Genomic DNA, 26,045 nt, shown 5'->3' with positions numbered 1-26,045 from the left:
GTGGATTGGGAAAGAAGGTAGGTAGGTGGATTGCCTGGTTTAGATACACTCTGGATACCACCTTAGGCATAAATGTAGGATTAGTTCTCATGGACACTCTATCTTGATGGAAGATTAGGAAGGGTTGTACTGCCATTAAGGCCTGTAGTTCCGAAACCCTTCTTGCTGAAGTAATTGCCAGTAGGAAAGCTGTTTTCCATGATAGGTGTTGAAGATCTGCTGTTGCTGCTGGTTCAAATGGAGGGAGTGTCAATTTTTCTAGCACAAAGTTCAAGTCCCATGCTGGTAAAGGTGGTTTCCTAGGAGGTTTTACATTCTTGATTCCTCTGAGGAACTGCCTGAGTAGAGGATGTGAAGACAGGGGGATCGAAGCTGTATTCTGCAGAAATAGCTGATGCATGTATCTTGATGGAGGAATAGGACAGGCCTGTATGGAGAAGCTCTGCCAAGTACTCCAGGATGTTAGCAATATCTATCTTTGACGCATCTTTTCCTCTTTCAGTACTCCAAATGACAAACCTTTTCCATTTTCCTGCATAGTTCCTTCTTGTTGAAGGTCTGCGGGCTTCAAGGATAATGTCTTTAACCCTTTGGGATAAATCTGGGTTAGTTGCTGTTATGTGATGTTCCAGGCAGTCAGTTGCAGAGTTTTTAGGTTTGGATGCATGATGTTGTAGTTGTTCTGAGTTAACATCAAAGGCATCAGGGGTAGTGTCCACGTTCTCCCCCGAGACATGCTCCTCGATACCAGTGTTGTCTTGGCCAATTTGGAGCTATCAGAATTATCCTTGGACGTTCCTCTTTGATTTTAGTAGTACCTTGTGCATCAAAGGAAGTGGTGGAAATGCATATGCTGTCAGGCCTTTCCAACTGAAGGATAGAGAGTCCACCTTCCATGCAAGTGGGTGGTATGTCCTTGTGCAGAATTTCTTGAGCTGGTGATTGAGTGGGGATGCGAATAGGTCTATTTGTGGCATTCCCCATTTCTTTGTGATGGCCTTGAAGATGTCCGGGTGTAGCATCCATTCGTGAGCATCCGAGGTAGTTCTGCTTAACATGTCTGCTAGGGTGTTTTCTTTTCCCGTACAAATATTGCCTGTAACTGGATGTTGTAGCTCAGAGCCATATTCCAAAGGTCCAGAGTCATTCTGCATAGGGGGTATGAATGAGTGCCTCCCTGTTTGTTGATGTACCACATGACTGTGGTGTTGTCTGTCCTTATCATTAGATGGCCTTCTTTGAGGAATGGTCTGAAATTCTGGATTGCCAGTTTTACTGCCAGCATTTCTTTTGATTTATGTGCAGGTGCAGCTGGTCTGGAGTCCATAATCCTTGTATGCATTTGTCCAGCATGTGTGCCCCCAGCCTAGGTCTGAGGCGTCCGTGTGATGGTTTGGCTTGCTTGAAAGTTGTGGAAGGGCAAGCCTGGGTTTGACTGGCATGCTTGAGCCCACCATAGGAACTCTTGTTTCAGGCATGGGATTAGTGGGATTTCGGTTTCTAAGCTGTGCCTGTGTTGCGACCATAAATTCTTCAGGTACCACTGTAGCTTCCTCATATGCAGTCTGGCATGGGGGACCAGGATTATACATGATGCCATGAAGCCCAAGGCCTGCAGTACTTTTCTTGCTGTTAGTTTGTTCTGCTTTGTTAATGCCAAGAAGTAAAGAGGGAGTTGTTCTTGTTTTTCTGCAGTTAGGAATGCCATCTGTTTTACTGTGTCCAATTCCGCACCCAAGAATGTTCTTGTTTGGGATGGTATCAGTCTTGACTTTTTTAAATTGACTGTGTATCCCAGGGCTTGTAGTAAGTAAATGACTCTTTGTAAGTCTTTTGTCAGCTTGCTTTTGTTGTTCGCTTGTATCAGGCAGTCGTCCAGGTATGGATAAATTTGGATTCCCTGTAGCCTGCAATGAGCGATTACTGATGCCAGGCATTTTGTGAATACTCTGGGCACAGTAGATAAGCCAAAGGGCAATGCTGAGAATTGATAATGCTCTGATCCTGCAAGAAATCTGAGGTATCTTCTGCAATTTGGTCGTATGGGGACGTGCAGGTATGCCTCCTTGAGATCTAGAGTTACCAGCCAACACTCCTTGCCCAGCATGGGAAGAAGTTGCTGTAGGGTCAGCATTTTGAATTTTGGGACAATGATGAATGTATTTAAGACGGACAGGTCGAGAATAGGTCTCCAACTTTTCTCTTTTCTTGGTACCAGGAAGAGTCTGGAGTAGAATCCTTTGCCCTGTTCTGTTAGTGGTACTCTTTCCACAGCTCTCATCTTTGTTAATTGAGTTATCTGCTTTAGAGCTTCTGTTTTTTGATTTGGAGGTAGGTTTGGCATTCCCCTTTTTACTGGTAAGGTGTGGAAGTGAAACCTGTAGCCTTGGTCTATGGTCTGCAAAATCCACTTGTCTCTTGTGATATAGTGCCAATTTTTTGAAAATAAGGCTAACTTTCCACCTAAAGGTGCTGCTATTTGTTCCCTGGTAGGCGGTGTCAGAGCCAAGTCACTGTGATTGTCCTGTTGCAGTGGCAGTGGTTGTGTCTGTGCCTCGCTGGTTATTGCCTTGCCACTGGCCTCTGTAGGCACCTCCTCTGGATTGATTTCTGCCTCTGGAGCGTCTATTCCTGCCTCTCTGAGATTTTGAGGAGTCTGGAAAGGACCAATTTTGGAAGGCCAGATCCTGCTAAACCTTGGGGCTGAACCTGTAAGAAATCCTTAACTGTTTGTACAGATTTTGCCTTCTCTTCCATTTTCTTCATTACTTGCTGAGCAGGAGTACCAAATAGACTGGCCTTATCCATAGGAGCATCTAACAGCTTTGCTTTAACATGATCCGGCAAGACCTGTTCTTTCAACCATGCATGCCTTCTTATAACTGTGCCAGTCATGGCTGATCTAAATGAAGCCTCCAGTGCATCATAGCCACATTTTAAAGAATGGTTACTAACCTGCTGAATGTTATTCACCATTTCTAAAACATATTTCTTATCTAAGGAGTCATCAGAGGACAGTTTCTTAGTTAACTGATCAAGCATAAACTCTTGGTATTGGATCATATGAAACTGACAGTTCAAAGCTCTAGCTGAGAGAGTAGCAGAGGTGTAAACTTTTTCCCCATCTCTAAGGATCTGGATTCCCTTTCAGAATGGAGAGGGTTTTTGCTGAGGTCGGCTACTGCCTTAGGCCCCTGGGAGATAGTCTCAGGATCTGCAAGTGGGGCCTTGTATAGGTGGTGATGAGTGTCTGGTACCCTGTAAAACCTATCTGGTTTGGCAGGGGCTGGAGGTAAAGTATCAGGAGCAGTGCAAACATCATTAAATGCATCATCCACAACAGGCAGAACTGGAGGTATAGCTAAGGGCCTATGTTGTGGTAAGTGTAGAAAGGTCCTAAGCCTTTTCTTGAGTCTGAGAAATCTTGTCCCTGCCATTGGAATTGTTCTCTCATGGCATGTAAGGTTTCCCCAAAGGAAAATTCCTCTGGTGGAGAGGCAGAAGGAATAGATTCTTCAGCATCGGAATCTTCATAAGTAGAAAAGAGCCTCTGGATAGTCTGTAATGTCTGAGTCATCCGAATCATCAGAGGACACTGGCTCTGGGGCTCTGCTCTAGGTCTCTTTTCTGGAGGCTGAGAGGCCCTGTCTGGGTGAGATTGGGATCCCTAATTAAAGATATGAGATCCTCTGCCAGAGTAAGCATTTGTGAACTGGAACTGGGCCTGTGTGAGGGGCTTAACAGGCACTGATTTAGCAGTTTTGGCTGCTTTAGCCCTGGCAAAGGCCTTAATAGACATGGCTGCAGGAGGCCTAGCAGCACCACTTGCTGGGGTAGAGACATCCAAAGGGATGGTGTCTGATAATTCAATAGGAACCATATTAGTAGGCAAAACTTCAGAGGCCGATTCAACTAGGGTAGCAGGAGCCTCGGTAGTAGTGATGGATTCGGCTGAAGATTGACCCGTTTGCTCGGTTTTCGGCGAAAACCGAAGACTTCATGTTTGCTTAACCGTGGTTTCGTCAAAACGCGTGACCGCGAAGTGTCGGCGCGGCGAAAACCGCGGACCCGTCGGTCGGTTTTCTTTTTTTAACAATTTGAGTAGTCGGGGATCCGCGGCATAATGTATGCAAAATCTGAGCGAAAAACTGTTCAGCAAACTCCGACGGTTGAAGGAAGCACAGGCTAAACAGGCTGCTACGTCGTGGTCTGGGCCTAAACAAGGTAGGCAGTAAGAGTGGAAATCTTTATGAGGTATTTGTTTCCCACAAGTTAAACAGTTATTTACTTTTTCTGACATCGGCTGAGGCAAGAAAGAGTGGTACTTAGCTTTTAGAAGTCTTAGTAGTAATCTCTGGATCTGACTGACCGGCACTTGCAAACAGCTTCTGCTTCGGGCACCACGCGGCAAGAAAGACTGAGGAAAATGGCGTCGGCTGATGCCTTTATACCCGAAGACCAGCAGAGATGACGTTGGGTGAAGTGCGACACCAGCCGAGGCCAGACCCAGACTTTGGAATCCGGCCGACCGAAGGGCTGCCTGACGACAGGACAACCCATTTGTTATGACTGCAGATGCATCCTTGAAGGACATCTGTCTGGATACTAGATGGAAGTGGCTATCCCTGAGCAATAGGTCTGAAGGGGTAGGATTCAGGGATATATAAGACACTGGATTCTCTTCAATGAGAGGGAAAACATTTTCCACAACTTCGAAGGCAGACTGACATGGACAAGCTGTGTCCGGCCACTCTGGAGCCGAAACTTCCAACGCTGGCAGATCATGACTGTCAGGATCCATGCCTCAAGGAGGGAACCAGACCCAAGCTGGAGCTATCTAGTGCCGAGGTTCTGAAAGACAAAGGTGGATCCGACATCAAGTAGATCCTGGTGCCACAAATCCAACACCAATGCTCTGGCTACGAGACTTGTCCTGATCCAAAGAGACAGGAGTAAAACTGGTCAGGAAAACTTTTGGGGTTGAAGATGTAACTCTCTTTGCACCAAAACTCTTGGAACTGTTAGAACCTGGGGCTCCAAAACTGAGGGCCGGACTGGAGGAGGAAATATAACTGTACGGGCAGTGGCATGAAGGCTCATGGATCTAATAGGAGATGGAGTCAATATAAGCCCATCTGGATCTAAGCTCTGAGGAACTTTCTCATCATCCTATCAACTTCTGCTTCAGAAAGATTCTCTTTTTAATTCCTCTAAGTCTTTTGGGTTTCTAATACCAAGACGGGAATGGACCCCATTACTAAATAAAAGTATAATTAAAGTTCATGAAATTAGCATTGTTTCAATCTTTGACGTTAGCAAGATGTGCTTTTTACAGCACCTGCAATGTGCCCAGTACTGACTCCTGCAATTCATATGGAGTTACATATAGCAGTAACATAAGAAAGAATTTAGTCATACTTGTATAACACCCGTTTCTCCTACTACTGTTGGAACTGTCTGGTTATCCCTCCACACTGTCTGCAAATCTTGATATTTTATGACTTTGTCTCTCTCTGTACATAAGATACTGTAGTCACTGGGTGTAGCAATTTCAATGATCAATGCTACTTCTGTCTTCATTTCATGGACTACTATATCTGGTTTTCTTGCATCTATGTTGAACTGTTAGTAATGGGTGATCCCACGTGATATAAACTTATTTTATATTATGGTTTCTGGCTTATGTTTCCAATGTTTTTCAAATACTTCGATATTATGATGTTTGCATAATCCTCAATGCAACAGTCTTGCAAAGTACAGTTTTGTACCTACCATAAATGTAGATGTTAGAGTGTCTTCACTGCTGCAGTAATTACACTTCTGTTATCCTGCCATCAGGCGGTCCCGCAGTCGGCCAGAGTTCCAAACTCTTGGCCCGGCGTTGGTTGCTGTAGCTTCTTCCCTGACGTCAGTGCGCCAGGGGTATATAAGATGCAGCAGCTGATGCCATTTTCTTCAGTTTTTCTTGCCCCAGATGTCAGGTGCCACCAAATAGGTAGGCAATATACATTGTTATACATAAAAAATGAAACCCAATTCTTTCAATTACAAGCAAATACACCAAATAGGTTGGATAGGTCCTATCCATTTGGAAATGGTCTGTTTTGAAATAGCTTTCCCCTGTGATCCTGTAGCATATGCTACAAACAATTGCTCAGTTTTTCTGAAGGCTTTTGTTGTGTCCAAACAGTAGCATAGCTGTCTATGTATGTCCAAAGTATGCAGAAGTCTCTCCCCCTTTATTCTGGGGATTTGGATAAAATGTTGGCAAATGAATAGTTTGGTTTAGGGCCACACTTGATACCACCCTTGGCATAAAAGTAGGGTTTGTTCTTAAAGACACCCTGTCTTCATGACAAATGATGAAAGGTTCCACTGCCATTAGTGCCTGTAACTCAAACTCTTTGTGCTGAAGTTATTGCCAAGAGCAGAGCAGTTTTCCATGAGACATTTTAATTCTGCTGAATTTGCTGGTTCAAAAGGAGGTAAAGTTAATTTCTCCAAGACATAGTTGAGGTCCCAAGTTGAGTTGGAGCTCTACGGGGCGGTCTTATGTTTTGTGCCCCTCTGAGGTACTGTTTAAGTAAAGGATGTGAGAAAATTGGTGGATCTGTGCTGTAATGAGCAGAGATGGCAGAGGTGTGGATTTTAATGGATGAAAAAGATAGGCCTTTGTCCAGCATCTCAGTCAAATATTGTAGTATCTGAGGAATGTTGGGGACACGAGGGTCAAGGCCTTGAGCCTGGTTCCAGGCACAGAATCTCTTCCACTTTTCTGAGTAGGATTTCCTGGTGCTAGGCCTCCTGGCCTCCAAATTAACATCCATCACAGCTTTAGTGAGAGGTGTAGTCCTGCTTTAAGTAATCTGCCATGCAGCCAGGTTTAATGTTTTGAGCTGGCTGTGAAATATCTGATTGTTTCGCTGAGTCAGGTGCAGAAATTGAGGTAAAATCCATGGTGGGCCCTGAGCTAAGTTCTTTAAGATTGGGTACCAGTCCTGGCGTGGCCACTCGGGGGCAATCAGGATCATTTTTGGCTTTTCTTGTCTGGCTTTTAGGAGTACCTTTGAAAGGACAGGCAGAGGTGGGAAAGCATATAGTTGTAGGTTTTTCCAGCTGAAAGAGAGCATCCACTTTCCATGCTTGTGTGTGTTAAGTCCTTGTGCAGAATTTCTGTAGCTGGCAATTCAGTGGAGAGGCAAACAGATCTATGTCTGGGCTCCACCATTTTTGTGCTATCATGCTGAATATTTGTGGATTTAATTTCCACTCGTGTGGATCCATGATGTTTCTGCTTAAGTCGTCTGCCAGAGTATTTTTCTCTCCTGGCAGGAATTGTGCTTGCAGATGAACTTGAAAGGTTAGAACTGTATTCCACAAGGTCATGGCTTGCCTGCAGAGGGGGTATGAATGAGTGCCCTCCTTGCTTGTTTATGTACCACATAAATGTGGTGTCTGTCTTTAGTAGTAGTTGTCCTGGATGTAAAAGGTCCTTGAAAGCTGTTAGGGCATTTTGTACAGCTAGCATCTCTTTTTGATTGATGTGAAGATGCCTTTGTTCTGCGGTCCACTTGCCCTGAATACATTTTCCTGCCATGTGTGCTCCCCAGGCGTAATCCGAAGCGTCTGTTGTCAGTGTCTGACTGGCTGAGGGCTGAGTGAAAGGTTGTCCCTTGCTTAGGTGACATGCCTGTGCCCACCATCGAAACTCCTGTTGTAGGCAAGGAATAAGTGGTATCACTGTTTCCAGACTGTGACAGTGTTGAGACCAAATATTCTTTAGGTACCATCGTAATTTCCTCATATGCAGTCTGGCATATGGAATTAGTAGTATGCAAGATGCCATGAATTCCAAGGCCTGCAGAATTTTTAATGCAGGGAGTTGGGTTTTTGTTGCCATCAACTGAAAGTATTCAGTCAGTTGTTCTTGCTTGCCTGGCGTGAGATAAGCTATCTGGGCCGTTGTATTTAAGCTGGCACCCAGGAATATTATCTCTTGTGAGGGCACTAGTTTTGACTTCTTTTTGTTTACTGTGTACCCTAGGCAAATTAGCAAGCTTTTTACAAACGCCAGATGCTTTAGAAGAAAGTCCTTACTTTCTGCTTGAATAAGGCAGTCGTCCAAGTATGGGTATATTTGAATCCCCTTTTTTCTGCAAAATGCAATTACTGGTGCCAGGCATTTTGTGAAGACCCTGGGCGCAGTAGATAAGCCAAAGGGCAGTGCAGAGAATTGGTAATGCATTGAACCTGCTAAGAATCTGAGGTATCTTCTGCAATTTTGTCTGATAGGGACATGCAGGTATGCCTCCTTGAGGTCCAATGTTACGAGCCAAGCCTTCTTACCCAGCATGGGAAGAAGCTGCTGTAGTGTCAACATTTTGAATTTTGGAACATCCAGGTAAGTATTTAGAGAAGAAAGATCCAGAATGGGCCTCCAGGCTTTGTCCTTTCTGGGGACCAAAAAGAGTCTATCCTTGTCCTTGTTCCTGTGATGGTACTTTTTGAATAGCTCTCATTTCCATGAGGGCTGTAATTTGTTTTTGAGCCTCTGCCCATTGATTTGGTGGCAGGTTTGGCATTCCTTTTAGCCTTGGTAAAGTGTGAAAGTGGAACCTGTAACCTTGAGATACAATATTCTGAACCCATTTGTCTTGGGTGATCATATACTAATTGTGAGAAAAAAGTGCTAGTTTTCCCCCCAAGGGGGCTGCCAAGAGGGAAGTGCTTGGCAGCTGAAGGGGGAAGTCATTGGGACTGTTTCCTATAAGGTTGTGGCCTGTCTTCCCTTCCTTTTTGGGTTGATGCACCCCATTGTTGAGGTCTGTAAGAACCTTGTGGCTGACCTCTGCCTCTTGGACGTCTGTATCTGCCCTTTGAGGTCTGTCTGTAACTGGAAAGGACCATTTGTTTGTTGGACAATTTCTGCTAAATCGAGGAGGCTGAACCTGTAAGAAATCCTTCACCATTTGCAGAGATTTTGCCTTATCCTCCATTTTCTTTAATACCTCTTCTGCCTTAACTCCTAACAAAACATCCTGCTGCAAAGGTGCATCCAATAATTTTGCTGTAACATGATCAGGTAAACTTTGTTCTTTTAACCAAGCATGCCTTCGAATGACAGACCCTGTAACTACTGCTCTACAAGAGGCCTCTAATGAATCAAAACCACATTGCAAAGTATGTTTCCCCACTTGTTCTGCTGCATGCAATAAATCCTTCATTTCCTTATAGTCAGGAAGTTCTGAATTTGGAAGCATTTTTTGTTTTAATTGAGACATTAAATATTGCTGATATTTAAGCATGTGAAACTGGCAATTTAAGGCCCTCATTGCTAAAGTTGCAGATGTGTATACTTTCTTTCCCCATCTGTCTAATGCTCTAGAATCCCTGTCAGAGGGAGCTGGATTTTTAGCTGTAGAGGCCTTTACCCCTTTGGGATCCTGGGAAATAGTTTCAGGGTCAGCAACAGGGCTTTTATAAAAACATTTGTGAGAGTTAGGGACTCTGTAGTATTTGCCTGGTTTGACTGGAGCAGGAGGCAAAGAATCAGGAATTAAACTGGATTCAGAGTACACATCATCCACAATGTCTAACACTGGCGGAATAGCAAGGGGTCTGTGCTGAGGTAATAAAAGGAAATCTCTGAGTCTTTTCTTGGATTCTGAGTAATCCTGGCCCTCCCAATGGAAATGTTCCCTCATGGTATGTAAAGTTTCCCCAAAAGAGTAGTCCTCTGGAGGAGAGGCAGAAGGAAATGATTCTTCAGCATCAGAATCCTCATAGGGGGGGTAAAGAGTATCCCTGATCTGAAGAGGAATCCGAAGAAATGGAAACCTGGTCAGATGAGTCATAGTCTGCATCCTGTCTAGGCCTTTTATCAGGAGGGGGATGGGAACCCCTGATCAGAGTAATTGAGTCTTCGGCCATTTTGAGCATCTGTTTTTGGAGGCCTGTCCTGGTGAATGCTGTACTTGCTTCTTAGTTTTTAAAGGGGTTGTAGACTTGGCAGAAGATTTGATAGTAAGTTGAGTAGGTCTGAATACACCCTCTGAAGCAGAGGGCTGCTCAGCTGCTCCGGATCCCTCTGAAGGGTTAGTTTCGGTTTCAATTTACCAATGTATAAAAGATGTGTGTTCTTCAAAATGAATGTAATTGATATTGTGTCTGTTCTGAAGAAGGTATTCGAAAACGCACTTCTGTTTATTACAAGCGTTATTAAAATCTACGTTTTTTCATTATTTATGGTCATGAATTACTATCTCATTGGACTGTTGCTTGTACCTTTATAGTGTGTTTTAGGGTCTCATACCCTTATTTGGTCTCCGGAGTGAACCTTGTGAGGTTATTAGTTTCGGTAGGCCCTAAATCTTGAATATCCGGAGGCCCAGCCATCTCCACGTGGGAGTCGGAGGCGGCCTGTGGTTCTAAAGAAGCGTTCTTCAGGGGCTGCAAAGGCACCTCGCTGAAAACCGGCGACTGGCCTAGAAGAGGCTTCGTCATCAGTTTTGGGCCTCGGATGCCTGTCCTTGTCTTTGCGCTTTTTGTGTATCCCGGTCGTCAGTTGTTCCGACAGCATGGTATAATTGAATTTTCTGTTAAAATAATGTCAGGCAAAATCAAACCGACGTTTAATAGTGCGCTTGTTAAACCTAGCACAAAACCGACAACCAGTGACGTCGTGGTCTGGGCCTAGGCATGGGATGCAATAGGAATGGAAATCCTTATGAGGTATTTGCTTCCCACAAGAAATACAGTTATTAACTTTTACTGATCAGACTGAGACAAGAAAAAGTTTCCCCAACGGGGTATTTAGCTTTGTAGAAGACTTCGGTTCTGGATTCGGAAATGAAAATCTCAGGAGTCGGCCGACCGGCACTTGCGAACTGCTTTTGCTTCGGGCACCGCGCGGCAAGAGAGACTGAAGAAAATGGCGTCGGCTGCATCTTATATACCCCTGTCACACTGAAGTCAGGGAGGAGGCAACAGCAACCGACGCCGCACCAAGACTTTGGAACTCTGGCCGACAGGGGAACCGCCTGACGGCAGGATAACCCAAGTGTAATGACTGCAGCAGCATAACACGATGAACAACATGCAGCTGACGCAATTTTATTCAGTTTTTCTTGCCCCAGATGTCAGGTGCTCTCCAAATGGGGAGCAAAAAAAAAATATATACATATATATATATATATATATATATAAATAAACAGAAATAAATGTAAATGTACTTTTAGCAACATAAACTTTACTTTCATCTAAAAGCAAACACACCACAAAGGCTTTAGAATATAGTGAAGGAAAGAGAAGCTATAGAAAAGGGGGATGGCGAGTGGGTAACCCGGACTGCAACAGTGAATGCACTCGAACATCTACATTTATGGTAAGTGTACACAACTGTACTATGTTCTTCGTGTTTCACTATTGCAGTCATTACATTTGGGTAGAATCCCAAAGCTATGGATGGGAGGATGGAACTAAATAGCATTAGGAGCGGCTATAAGGCCCTGCAGAACTGCAGTGGAAAAGCCTGCCCTGGATTTGGAGAAGAGAGGCAAATGATAATGCTTTGTGAAGGTATGAACAGAGCTCCAAGTAGCAGCTTCTAGAATGTCTTTGGTTGGAACTCCTCTGAAATGAATGAAAAGCTGCAGAGGTAGAGGCAGCCCTGGTGGAATGTGACCTGATCCTCTTGGGCACAGGTTTACCATGGTGCAAGTAGCAGCAACGAATGCAGTGACTTATCCACTTAGAAATAGTCTGCTTTGATATAGCCTTCCCCTCTGATCCTGCAGCAAATACCACCAGTAGTTGCTCAGACTTTCTTAGAGATTTAGTCCTGTTTAAGTAGAATCTTAGTTGTCTGTGTATGCCCAATGAATGCAGAATCCACTCCCCCTTGTTCTGCGGATTTGGATAAAACGTTGGCAGGTGAATTGTTTGGTTAAGAGCCACAGTGGATACCACCTTAGGCATAAAAGAAGGATTGGTCCTGAGGGACACCCTGTCTGGGTAAAATGTAATAAAAGGCTCCAACAGCCATGAGAGCCTGTAGTTCTGAAACCCTTCTTGCTGTAGTGATTGCCAAAAGGAAAGCTGTTTTCCAAGATAAAAAAAATTATATCCGCAGTAGCTGCTGGTTCAAAAGGAGGCAGGGTGAGTTTTTCCCGCACAAAATTGTGGTCCCATGCAGGAGTTGGTGATCTTCTGGGAGGCCTTACATTTTTGGCCCCTCTAAGATGCTGTTTAAGCAAAGGATGAGAAAAGAGGGGAGGGCTCTGTGTTGTAATGAGCTGAGATGGCAGAGGCATGGATTTTTATTGAAGAAAAAGATAGGCCCTTGTCAAGCATCTCAGTCAAATATTGTAAAATCTGAGGGATATTGGGCTTTGCTGTGTCTGTTCCTTGTGCTTGGTTCCAAGCACAGAATCTCTTCCATTTATCAGCATAAGATTTTCTAGTACTAGGCCTTCTGGCTTTCAAAATGACATCCATCACAGATTTACTGAGAGGTGTTGTTTGAATAATTAAATGATCAGCCATGCTGCAAGGTTCAGAGTTTGGATCTGAGTGTGCAGAATTTGATTGTTCTGCTGAGACAGTAGATGAGATATTTGAGGCAAGTACCAAGGAGGGAGTTGAGACATATTCCTTAGAATTGGGTACCAGTGCTGGCGAGGCCAGTCCGGAGCAACTAGGATCATTTTTGTTTTTTCCTGTCTGACCTTTAGTAAGACCTTAAAGAGAAGAGGCAGAGGGGGAAATGCATAGACTGATAGGTTTTTCCAACTGAAGGATAGGGCATCCACTTTCCATGCTTGTCTGTGATGAGTACTTGTGCAGAATGTGTCCAGTTGATAATTTTGGGGAGAGGCAAATAGATCTATGTCTGGGCTCCCCCATTTCTGTTTTAACATGCTGAAGATTTGTGGATCCAGTTTCCACTCGTGCGGGTCCATAAGATTTCTGCTTAGGTCGTCTGCCAGAGTATTTTGTTTCCTGTCAGGAATTGAGCTTGAAGATGTATTTTGTAAGTCAAAGCTGTGTTCCACAATGCCATGGCTAGTCTGCAAAGGGGGTAGGAATGTGTACCCCCCCTGCTTGTTTATGTACCACATAACTGTGGTGTTGTCCGTCTTTATCAGTAGCTGTCCTGGATGAAGTAAGCCCTTGAAGGCGGTCAGAGCATTCTGAACAGCTAGCATCTCTTTCTGGTTGATATGCAGATGCACTTGTTTTGGGCTCCATTTGCCCTGAATGCATCTCCCCGCCAGGTGGGCCCCCCAAGCATAGTCTGATGCATCTGTAGTTAGGGTTTGGGTGGCAGGGGATAGAGTGAATGACAGTCCCTTGTTTTGGTGACGTGTCTCTGCCCACCAAAGAAACTCCTGTTGTAGGCAGGGAATGAGAGGAATCATTGTTTCCAGACTGTGACAATGTTGACTCCATAAGCTTTTTAGGTACCACTGAAGTTCCCTCATATGCAGTCTAGCATACGGAATTAGTAGAATGCAGGATGCCATAAACCCCAAAGCCTGCAGAATTTGTCTTGCAGATAACGGGGGTTTTGTTGCCATTTGTCTGAAGTATGTTGTCAGTTGCCTTTGTCTGGTGTAAGGTAAGCCATCTGGGCAGTTGTATTCAAGCTTGCACCCAGGAATGTAATCATTTGAGAGAGTACCAGTTGGGATTTCTTTTCGTTTATTGTGTACCCTAGGCATGTTAGAAGCCTTTTTACAAATGCCAGATGTTGAACAGTGTCCTTGTCCTCTTTGCTTGAATGAGACAGTCGTCCAGATAAGGATAAATTTGTATGCTTCTTTGTCTGCAGAATGCAATAACTGGTGTCAGGCACTTTGTAAAGACCCTGGGCATGCAGTAAATAAGCCAAAGGGCAGTGCAGAGAATTGGTAATGCAAAAACCTGCCTTGAAGTGGAGGTATCTTCTGCACGACTCCCTTATTGGGATATGCAGGTATGCCTCTTAAGCCTAGAGTCACTATCCAAGCGTTCCTGCCCAGCATAGGCAGTAGGAACGTGTTCAACATCGATTAGTCCAGTATTGGAAGTCAGGCATGGTCTTTTCTGGGTACCAGGAAAAGTCTTGAATAAAAACCTTGTCCTTTTTTATTCTCTGGTACTGGCTGAATAGCCCTCATATCCATGAGGGACATAACTTGTTTCTGAGCCTCTGCCCACTGACTTTGTGGCAGATCTGGCCAACCATTTGAAATTGGCAAAGTATGGAAATGAAATCTGTACCCCTGGGATATTATGTTTAATAAAAACTTGTCCTGGGTAATTAACTGCCAATTTTGAGCATGAAGTGCTAAATTCCCCAAGGGGGCTGCCAAAAGATAAGTGCTTGGTGAAGGTAGAGGGAAGTCATTGAAACTGCTTACTGTAGGGCTGTGCTTTGTTTCCTCCAGATTTGGTGGTGGAAGCACCCCATTGCTCTGACCTGTAAGAACTCTGTGATTGGTATCTAGAGCCTTTTGAGCACCTGGATTTGCCTTGAGTGGCTCTGTTGGACACAGGAAAGGACCAATTTTTAGTTGGCCAGTGCCTACTGAACCTGGGTGGCTGCACTTGTAAGAAATATTTTACAGTTTGCATAGATTTAGCTTTGTCTTCCATTTTCTTTAAAACCTCTTCTGCCTTATTACCAAGCAGAGTATCATGCTGCAAGGGAGCATCCAACAATTTAGCTTTAACATGATCAGGCAGATTTTGCTCAGTGAGCCAGGCATGCCTTCTAATCACAGATCCAGTAACTGCGGCCCTGCAAGAGGCCTCCAAGGAATCAAAACCACATTGCTAAATATGCTTTCCAACCTGTTCTGCTGAATGCAATAATTCCTGTAATTCTTTATTTTCCACACAATCAGAAATCAACATAATTTTCTGTTTCAATAAGCCCATAACATGCTGTTGATATTTAAGCATATGAAACTGGCAGTTTAAGGCTCTAATGGCCAAGTTTGCAGACGTAGAAACCTTCTTTCCCCATCTATCCAGTGCCCTGGAATCTCTATCAGAGGGGGTAGGATTTTTGGCTGTAGAGGCCTTCACACCTTTGGTTCCCTGTGAGATAGTCTCAGGATCAGCCGCAGGATTTTTGAATAGAAATTTGTGGGAGTCAGGAACCCTGTAATAGCTGTCTGGCTTACTAGGAGCCAAAGGTAGGGAATCAGGAGCCATGCTTCATTCTGAAAACACATCATCAACAATGTCTAATACGGGAGGTATTGCCAAAGGCCTATGCTGAGGAAGAAAAAGGAAATCCCTAAGCCTCTTTTTTGATTTAGAGAAATCCTGACTCTCCCGACTCTCCCAGTGAAAATGTTCCCTTAAAGTATGCAAGGTTTCTCCAAAAGAGTAATTCTCAGGAAAAGATGCAGATGGAATGGATTCTTCTGCATCAGAATCCTCATAGGGTGGAATAGAAAGTTCCTTATCAGAAGAGGAATCAGAAGAAATGGAAACCTGATCTGAAGATTCATAATCAGTGCCTTGCCTAGGCCTCTTAGCAGGGGGGGTTGGGAACCCCTGATCAAGGTAATTAAGTCCTCAGCCATTTTGATCATCCATTTTTTAGGCATAGGGCCCTGAGCACGTGGCTCATGTGTCGGTTTTTTAGACATAGAAGATGTTTCTGATCTTGTTTATGAGGCTGGCGTCGGTTTTATATAAAAATGTTGAGGCCTGAAAACACCCTCAGAAGCCGGTGCCTGCTCAGCGGCTCCGGACCCATCTAAGGGAGAGACATCTGTGGGTTCAATACTCTGAGAATCCTCTACCGCATGGGTCTCGGTAGAGGCCTGCGACTCAAACGTAACGGGTATCAGGGGCTGCGAAAGCGCCTCACTGAGTACCGGCGACTGGCTCAGGAGAAGTTTTGTCGTCGGTTTTGGACCTCGATGGTCTGTCTCTGTCTTTTTCTTTGTGTTTTTTGTGAACTCCGGTAGTCAAGACTGCTAACTGATGACATTTCAGGGTAATTAAATCTTGATCCAAAATATTTAGAAGCAAAAATATACAGATGCTTAATAGTGCGTTGATTAAATCTAGCACAAAACCGACAGCAAGGCACGTTATTATCTGGGCCTAGGCAAGGAATACAGTACAAATGAAAATCCTTATGTGGTATTTGCTTCCCACAAGTAATGCAATTAACAACTTTTACTTGACATCGGTAAGGAGCAAGAAAAAGTTTCCCCAACGGGGTATTTGGCTTTAGTTGAAGACTTCGGTTCTGAAACTCGAATGTGAAAATTTCAGGAGTCGGCCGACTGGCACTTGTGAACTGCTTCTGCTTCAGGCACCGCAGGGCAAGAAAAACTGAATAAAATGGCGTCGGCCGCATGTTTTATACCCCTGACGACCTGATATCATGGAAGAGGAGACAGCAAACAACGCAGGATCCAAGACTTTGTTATTCAGGCTGACTGAGGGCAACCTGCCAGCAGATTACCCAAATGTAATGACTGCAACAGTGAAACACGAAGAACATCTGATGTAGTTACTTTCATTCATTCCTCAACAAATAGGACAGAGTCCCCAGCTACTGTAACCTTGGGTGGACTTCATGGAAGGATGTTCCAGAGAACCACAAAACCAAACACAGCTCTGTTTCTAGAGATGATGTCCAATTTGGAATGAGCAATAAAATTATGAGCATTAGACCATGTGGCAACTGCACAAATGTCATCAATCCACTTAGAAATAGTCTGCTTTGATATAGCCTTCCCCTCTGATCCTGCAGCAAATGCCACCAGTAGTTGCTCAGACTTTCTTAGACATTTGGTCCTGTTTAAGTAGAATCTTAGGAAAACTGAAACAGGCAACACAGTATCAGCTGCTGAAAACTAGTTTAATGATAACCAACCGAGAAAATATATATATACACAATAACCAACCGAGAAAATATATATATACACAATAAAAAGTACTAAGCGCTTTCACCCGTAAATATTCTGGGCATCATCATAGTACTAAAGAATTCAATCACCGACTTCCATATATGTATATACCAACATACTGATTGGTAAATTAGTAATGTGTTGTTAAAAATTACATTACATGTTGTACTAGTTTTTTGATTGTACATACTAAGTAGAATCGTAGTTGTCTATGTACGTCCAATGAATGCATAATCCACTCCCCCTTGTTCTGCAGATATGATGTAGCTATTGACCTAGTTGAGTGTGCTTTTGGTTGTCTTGGTAAGGTTAGGCTTCTCAAGGAATCAAGGAATAAACATAGGAAATACAATCGGATATCCATTTGGCTAGTGTAGTTTTTGAGACTGGTTTTCCCATCTTGTTACTAGAAAAGGAGACAAACAACTGATCAGTTTTCCTAAATTCCTTAAGTCCTGTGAAGGTAAAAATGAAGTTGCTTATGCAAGTCTAAAAGACAAAGGGCATATTCTCCTTTATTGTCAAAGTTGGGAAAAAATGGTAAATTGATCTCCTGTCTGATGTTTACTTCCAAGGCAACTTTTGGTAGAAAGGAAGATTAGAGTAGAAGGTAACTAACTTTGTAAAAAATTAAATACGGTGGTTTCGAAGAGTGTGCTTGGAATTCAGATACTCGTCTTGTTAAAGTTATGTCCAACAGAAGGACCGTTTCCATGACAGAAACTTAAGGTCTACTTTAGCTGAAGGTTCAAAAGGTGAATGCACCAAAGTCTGTAATACCAAAGTCAGGTACCAAGGTGGAGTGCGATCCCTAACTGGAGATCTAAGTAAAAAGGTACCTTTAAGAAAGGCCTTACATAATTTAGATGAAGCTAAAGGAGAATCAATATCACCGATGTGGTAGTTGGAGATGGCTGCTAATTGAACACTGACTGTGGAGAAATTTGCCCCACTTTAAAAGACAGCGGCAAGGAAATCCAAAACAGATGGGAGTGGAACACTGAAAGGATTCAAGTCTCTCTGATGACCAGAAAAGGAAAACCTCTTTCATTTACTCTTATAAATCTTCCTAGTCGAAGGTTTGTGGGATGAAAAAAAAAAAATTGGCAAACTGGGGAAGAAGCCCTGTAATGTCTAGCCATCACTAGAATTGGAGAAACCATGCGGTCAGCTTGAGGCCTGCAGTATCTGGACGAATTACCCCTGACAGGGAGGTATAGACTGGGATTCAGTGTCCAAGAAGAATATACTAAATGAGACCATAGGAAGGGAAACCACACTTGCAGAGGCTAGAAGGGGGCAATGAGGATTACTCTGCTCCTCAACCAGAGCGCCTTCTGAAGAAAAATGAGGATTAGAGGTAGGGGAGTGTAAGCATGAAGGAGACCAGAAGGCCAAAGATGGACTACAGCATCTCTCAGTGACTATCCCCGAGGGGGAATTAGGGAAAAAAACCTGCTGCATTTGTAGTTGAGTGCAGACGCAAATAGAGTGCAGCACAGTTTACCCCATTTGTGGAAGATTTTTGCCTCTGATTGGTTAGGAGACCACTCATGAGGCATCAGGATGGTCCTGCTGAGCTTGTCCGTCCAGATGTTGGACTTTCCCAATGTGTGTGTCGCTACAATAAAGCGGTTGGAGATCACCCGCTCTCAAACTCTCATTGCTTCTTGGCAAAGGAGTAAGATCTGGTCACACCCTAAGTACCAGACTACTGATAACTTGTCCATTTGAAAAGCAATAGTTCCAAATGGAAGACAGCTCTGAATAGCTTGCAAAGTTAGAAGCACTGCTCTCATCTCCAGGACATTCATATGCAAATCTCTTCTGGGGGCCACATGCCTTGAATGGTTCACTCCAAGAAATACCCCCCCCCCCAACTGGGAGGCATCCGTGGTCAACTTGGCATTTGGGGAAGAAAGCATAAATGGGCACCCTTGACAAATTTCTTCAAAGTGTATCCACCACAGCAGGGATTTCCTGAACCTACGATAATTTTATCAGATATTGTAAGGGCTGTTGATGAAAAGACCATTGGCATTGCTACAGTTCATTGAAGAATTCTCACATGAAGACAAGCAGGGGGGTATTAAAGTTATTGCAGCAGCCATAGACCCTAGGGCTTTGAGTACTATTTTTGCTGGAGAAGGATGAGACACAGAATGCAATATCAAAGTAGGAACTCTGTTTTAAGGCAGAAGAGCTAGACAACTGACTGTGTCTAGATGCGCTCCTATAAAATCCAAGACTTGAAATGGTTGAAGCTGTGACTGGCCAGATTGCTCATAATTCCCAGACAGTGAGACAGTTTCAGCAAGTAATCTCTGGTTCTTTCCAGAAGATGCTTGGTCAGTGTGCTAAGGAGCCAGTCTTCTAAGTAATGACTGGCTCCCAGATGAAAGCACAGGTATCTTCGAGAGCACCTGTTCATTTTGATGTGATAGTACTCATCTTGGAGATTGATAGTGTACATCTAATCGTCCGTCTGTAGGAGAGTCAGAATGGACAGAACCATGACCATCCAGACTTTGGAATTTTTTACAAACTGGTTCAGATAACTGATCCAAAATGTGTCTCAGGTCCACTATTATCTTTAGCGCTAAAAAGAGCCTTAAGTAAATTCTGGATCCTCTTTGGTCTGGGGGCACCTCTTGGATGACTCTTGTCCAGCACCTTTTGAATCTCTAGAGCTGCTAACTCCCACTGATTGGGTGGAACATCAGGAAGACATCTTTTTCTTCGGGGATTTTAAACTGGAGAGGTTTGCATATATGTAAGCATGAGGAACCGCATTTACACAATGCACAAATGCAAGGCTTTTATACAAGTATGATGAAACACTTTCATAAAGTTAAACCTTCAGGCAATCAGATAAAAACATAATAAGCTATCGACCAGTAGTTGCCAAATTTGATGGTTGAATTTAGCTCTCTGCTCCCACCAGAGTGGAAAAGAATCCTTCCAATGTAAAACAAACTGGCTTTGAGATCAAGTGCAGCAATAATTGTTTTACAACATAATTAATAATTCCCGCAGTATCAGGAATCCTTGGAAATAAGTTCCCTAACCTTGAGAAATGTTCACAACACACAAAAGCTTTGCAAAACTTAGAAATATTTTGGCAGACTGACTCAGAACAGCGTTTGCAGTATCGGAGCAGGCTAGGAAATATCAGAATATTGTTAAAACAACCTGACAGCAGCACACTAACAAACGGAAGTAGACTGCATAACACAGCTTTGCTCCGAGACCTGAACTGGCTAACCTGCAAATGTGGTAGTGGCAAGCCTTCCTCCTCCACCATTTACATACCATATCCTTGTTGTGCTTGCAGTTATCACTTTCATTGTCCCTGGCACCCACACAGACTTGAATGTTTTTACAGCTACTATCTTTACTACAGTACACTTAATGGGTTACCTGTGCTACATTTTAACATCAATAGTGTGGGATCCCAAAGCCTGATCTAAGGCATCTGTAGACAGGGTTTGGTTGGAAATTGGTCTAAAAGATCCTTCCTTCTTCGTGATCTGTATTTGTCAATTTATTTCCCTCTTGACATACTGTAACACCGGTCCCAACAGTTAATCCAGGAACCAATGCAGTTTTCTCATGCTGAGTCTGGCTACAAGACCCATCAGAATGGCTGACAGTATGTGGCTTAGTATGCCCACAGACTGCCTGGCACTATTTGAATTTCTCTGCCATGCTCAGGAATAAGGGGGTCAGTCTGGAAACTCTCCATGGGGATAAAGTCTTGCACAGGCTGCTATAAAGAAATCTATGTGGAATACGATTCTCTAGGGACATATTTATTTTTTGCATATTCAGGGTGAATACTAGTCTGTTCACACACTGAAAACTACACTCTTAGGTCTATCTCATATACGGTTTGGGCTTTGATAAGGCAGCTACCCAATTAAAAATAATTAGGGATGCCCTTAGTTCTCAAACAGTCACTGGAGCCATTTTTTAAATACACTAGACAATTGCTTAACCAAAGGACAAGGAGGTAAAGTGGTAATGGGTTCCTCCTGCAACAAATTGCACGGACAGCCAGTGACACTTGAAGATGGAGACATGTAGACAGAAATCATTAAAGTCTATGGTACCTAGAAGATTTTAAGGGTTTGGTGGAAAAAGAAGTGCTGCAAAGCTGGCATCCTGACTTTTGAAGTTTTTAAGAATATGTTTAGCTTTGAGGGTTCCAAAATGGATCACCAGGTCTGTCTTTTTTGGAACAAAGAAAAAAATCTTAAGGAAAACCCTTTCCTTCTTGTTTTGGGGGTATTTTCTCGACAATATTCTGGGTCAGCATCTCTACTAGAAATGATCCAACTATTTTTTTTTTTTTGATTCCTTCACCTTCGGACCTTGTTCTACTGGCCCAGTCCCCAGTTTCTCATGTCCACGCTGGTTCTACCAGCCAACCTCATACCCCCCCCCCACCCGACAACTCCAGTACAGTTTGGGCTGGTTGTGGAACTTATGTCCTAGAAGCTCAGCCACCTGTACGTTCATCAGGGAAGGACTCCTTTACATGCCCTACACTCCCTTTTCCCCACTCTCATAGACTACATCCAAGGGTAAACCTCTTTGAACAACACCTCCTCTTGGACAGCATCATCAATGAATACCACCTCATCCTGGATTGACATTTCCATCCCTCCATGCCACTCCATATCAGTTGCTTGAGCTTCTAAATGAACCCATTTCATCTAGGCCGTAGTCAAGGCTTTATCTCTATGCCGGCAAAGTGACTAACTAAATATTCCTGATTCTTTCTGACAGGGGGGACATTTTCTCCCCTTTGGAACTGTCAGAAACGGTAGACTGTAGCACCTAGCGATATCAAATATGCTGCATCATTGCTGGAACAGGATGACAGCCAGTTCTCAATTTTATGGTTATTAGGTAAAGGATGACTATAACAAGTTAATGGACAGGGTGGGGGATTTGAAGGAAAGGGGAGAGAAGACTGGTGTAGTCACACTTGTTCTCGGTTGACGATGGTGCCATGAACACCCCCTAGCTCCCTCAGTACTACTGATGCCACCTTTTCTTTTGTTTTGCCTTCCTTTAGCTTGCTTATCCTTGCCCTACCTCTAGTAAAAAGTCCCTTTGTTTGGATGCGTAATGTTGGTTGTACCTGGGAAGGGACAGATGGAACATGCATCCAATACATTCCACGGCCTTCCCCTTATCCTCCAGTTTCTTGAACATACAATATGCTTGGGGTACAAAGAAAGTACAGTTGTGTACACTTACCAAAAATGTAGATGTGAGAGTGTATTCACTGTTGCAGTCATCACATTTGGGTTATCTGCTTGCAGTAGCCCTCAGTCGGCCTGATTAACAAAGTCTTGGGTCCTACGTCGGTTGCCGTCTCTTCTTCCATGACGTCAGGGGTATAAAACATGCAGCCGATGTCATTACATCAGTTTTTCTTGCCCCAGATGTCAGGTGCCCCCCTAATGGGAAGCAATTAAATCTTTAAATATACAAGGTTATACCTCCAACACAAAAGCAAATACATCAAAAAGCTTTTAAGCATTGAAAAGGAGAGAATAGGTATAGCCAAAAGAAGTCAGGGGGCTGGAAGGAGGGTAACCAGGACTGCAACAGTGAATACACTCGAACATCTACATTTATGGTAAGTGTACACAACTGTACTATGTTCTTCGTGTTTCACTGTTGCAGTCATCACATTTGGGTAGATTCCCAAAGCTAAGGATGGGAGGAGGAATTTAGATAGCATTAGGACCAGCTATAAGGCTCTGCAAAAAGTACAGTTTTGTACCTACCATAAATGTAGATGTCCGATAGATATGCAACTGCAGTCCTGACATATGGGTTGTCCTGCCTCAGGCAGCCCTTCGGTCGGCCGGATTCCAAAGTCTGGGTCCAGCGTCGGCTGATGTCGCTTCCTCCCTGACGTCAGAGCGGCTGGGGTATAAAGGCATCCGCTGACGCCATCTTCTTCAGTGTTTCTTGCCCCAGATGCCAGGTGCCCTCCAAGGAAGGCTAAATTTTGTGAATGGATAAGCAAAAATTTCAAGACATGCACAACAGTAATAAACAGATACACCATAACAGATATCCCCAGCTAAATAGGAGAGGGGGAAAGGACCCAAGGGAAAAAACAGAGGGGTAGGAGGGAGGGAAAACCTGACTGCAGTTGCATATCTATCGGACATCTACATTTATGGTAGGTACAAAACTGTACTATGTCCTTCAAGAATGCAACTGCAGTCCTGACATATGGGTTAAATACCATAGCCAAGCTGGGGGTGGTAGGATCTAAGCAAGGGATGGTGTAGCTAAAAGACCCTGCAGGACTGCAGAAGCAAAGCCTGCTCGGGATCTGGAGTATAAAGGCAGGTTGTAGTGTTTGGTAAATGTATGCACGGAGCTCCATGTAGCAGCCTCTAGAATGTCCTTTGTAGCCACTCCTCTTAGAAAGGCTGTGGATGTGGCTATAGCTCTGGTTGAGTGTGGTCTTATATTGGCTGGCACACTCTTTCCATTGAAGGAGTAACAGAATCTGATGCAGTGTCCAATCCATTTTGAAATTGTTGGTTTGGAGACTGCCTTTCCTTGCACTCTGGCAGCATAGGCTACAAATTGTTGATCAGACTTCCTGGTGGTCTTTGTTCTGTCCAAGTAGTAGCGTAATTGTCTGTGTATGTCTAAAGTATGCAGCAGCTTTTCCCCTTTATTTTGAGGATTGGGAAAGAAAGTAGGCAGGTGAATTGCTTGATTTAGAGACACCCTGGATATCACCTTTGGTATGAATGAAGGATTGGTCCTTAGAGAAACTCTGTCCTGATGGAAAATGAGAAAGGGAGGTACTGCCATGAGGGCCTGTATCTCCGAGACTCTTCTTGCTGAGGTAACTGCCAACAGGAAGGCTGTTTTCCAGGAGAGGAATTGCATTTCTGAAGTTGCTGCTGGTTCAAAAGGAGGAAGAGTTAATTTTTCCAAGACGTAGTTGGTCCCATGCAGGAACTGGTGTTTTTCTGGGAGGCTTGATATTCTTTATCCCTCTTAGGAACTGTCTTAGCAAGGGATGCGAAAACACAGGTGGATTACAGTTGAAGTTTGCTGAGATTGCTGAAGCGTGTATTTTAATGGATGAATATGAGAGGCCCTTATGAAACATTTCTGCCAAGTATTCTAATATCTGAGGTATGCTCATCACTGATGCATCCTGTCCCTTTTTGGCATTCCAGATGATGAATCTCTTCCATTTGGCCGCATAGGTTTTTCTGGTGGAAGGTCTGCATGCTTCCAGCAAGATTTCCTGAACCTTTTCGGAGAAGGTGTCATGGGACAAAGTCATGGAACCCTCCAAGCTGCCAGTTGCAATGTTTGCAGGTTTTGATGAACAGTCCTGTAATTGTGTTGTGTTAGGAGCAGAGGCCATTGGGGCAAGGGCCACGGTTTGGAGTGAGTTATGCTCAGTAGCAAGGGATACCAATGCTGCCTCGGCCAGTCTGGAGCTATCAGTATTCCTTTTGGTTGCTCTGCTTTGATCTTCAGTAACACCTTGGTCAGTAATGGCAGAGGAGGGCATGCATAGATTTTCAGAGTATTCCAGCTGAAGGAGAGAGCATCCGTTCTCCAGGCTAGAGGATGGTGTGTCCTTGAGCAGAACTTGTCCAGGTGGCGATTTAGATGAGAAGCAAACAGATCTATGTCTGGTCTTCCCCATGCAGTTATTTGTGAAAAAATGTGTGGATGCAGCATCCATTCGTGTGGATCCATGAAATTTCTGCTCAACCTGTCCGCCAGTACATTGTCCTTGCCCGGAACAAACTGGGATTACAAATGGATGTTCAGTTTCAGGGATTTTTCCCAAAGAGCCATTGTTAGTCTGCAGAGGGGATACGAGTGAGTGCCTCCTTGCTTGTTTATATACCACATGACAGTGGTGTTGTCTGTCCTTATTAGCAGATGGCCTTGTTGAAGAGATTTTCCAAAGGCTTCTATGGCATGCATCACTGCCAACATCTCTTTTTGATTTATGTGCAGAGGCATTTCCGTGGGGGTCCATTGGCCTTGAATGCATCTGTCCTCCATGTGCGCCCCCCATCCATGATCTGAGGCGTCTGTTGTAATGGTTTGACTTGCTTGAACTTTGTTGAAGGACATGCCTTGGTTTAACTGGCTTGCTTGAGCCCACCACAAAAATTCCCTTTGCAGGCATGGAATGAGTGGTATTATGTCTTCCAGGTTGTGGCTGTGTTGAGACCATAAGCTTTTTAGATACCATTGTAGCTTCCTCATGTGTAGTCTTGCCAGGGGGATCAGAAGGATGCAAGATGCCATGAAACCCAGGGCCTGCAGGATCTTCCTTGCGGTCAGCTGGGTAAGTTTTGCTAGGCTTTTGAAGTAATCTGGTAAATGCTGTTGTTTCTCCTCTGTGAGGAAAGCCATTTGTGATTGTGTGTCCAGTTTTGCTCCTAGAAAAATAATCTTTTGGGATGGTAATAGTCTTGATTTTTGAATGTTGACTGTGTATCACAAAGCATGTAGCAACTGAATGACATAGTCCAAGTTTTTTATCAATGCTTGTTTGCTGTCTGCTTGTATGAGGCAGTCGTCCAGGTAAGGGTATATTTGAATCCCTGAGTCTGCAATGTGCAACTACTGATGCCAGGCATTTAGTGAATACTCTGGGCGCAGTAGATAAGCCAAACGGCAATGCTGAGAATTGATAATGCTCTGTTCCTGCAAGAAATCTGAGGTATCTTCTGCAGCTGTGTCTGATTGGGACATGCAGGTATGCCTCCTTGAGGTCCAGAGTAACCAGCCAAGACCCCTTGCCCAGCATGGGAAGGAGTTGCTGTAACATCAGCATTTTGAATTCTGGCACAATGAGAAAGGTGTTTAGAATAGACAAGTCCAGTATAGGCCTCTATTGCTTTTCTTTTCTTGGAACAAGGAACAGCCTTGAATAGAATCCCTGGCCTTGTTCCTGAGGAGGAACTTTTTCTATAGCTTTTATTTGTAACAGCTTTGCAACTTGTAAGAGAGCCTCTGCCCTTTGATTTTGTGGCAGGTTTGGCATGCCTTGTCTCGTTGGTAAGGTGTGGAAGTGGAACCTGTAACCTCTGTCTA

At 43.9% G+C, this 26,045-nt stretch overlaps 1 protein-coding gene across 1 annotated transcript in view; it reads right to left on the bottom strand.

Annotated features, from left to right (window-relative positions):
• ITSN1 (intersectin 1) overlaps positions 1 to 26,045 on the bottom strand; it is a 2,682,533-nt gene that overhangs the window by 1,648,808 nt on the left and 1,007,680 nt on the right. The gene's annotated exons all lie outside the window — the stretch shown is intronic.

This window comes from Protopterus annectens, chromosome 5.part1 (assembly GCF_019279795.1).
Source record: "Protopterus annectens isolate FY-2018-M chromosome 5.part1, PAN1.0, whole genome shotgun sequence".
Lineage (NCBI taxonomy): Eukaryota > Metazoa > Chordata > Ceratodontiformes > Protopteridae > Protopterus > Protopterus annectens.
This window is presented reverse-complemented; position numbering and strand designations above follow the sequence as displayed.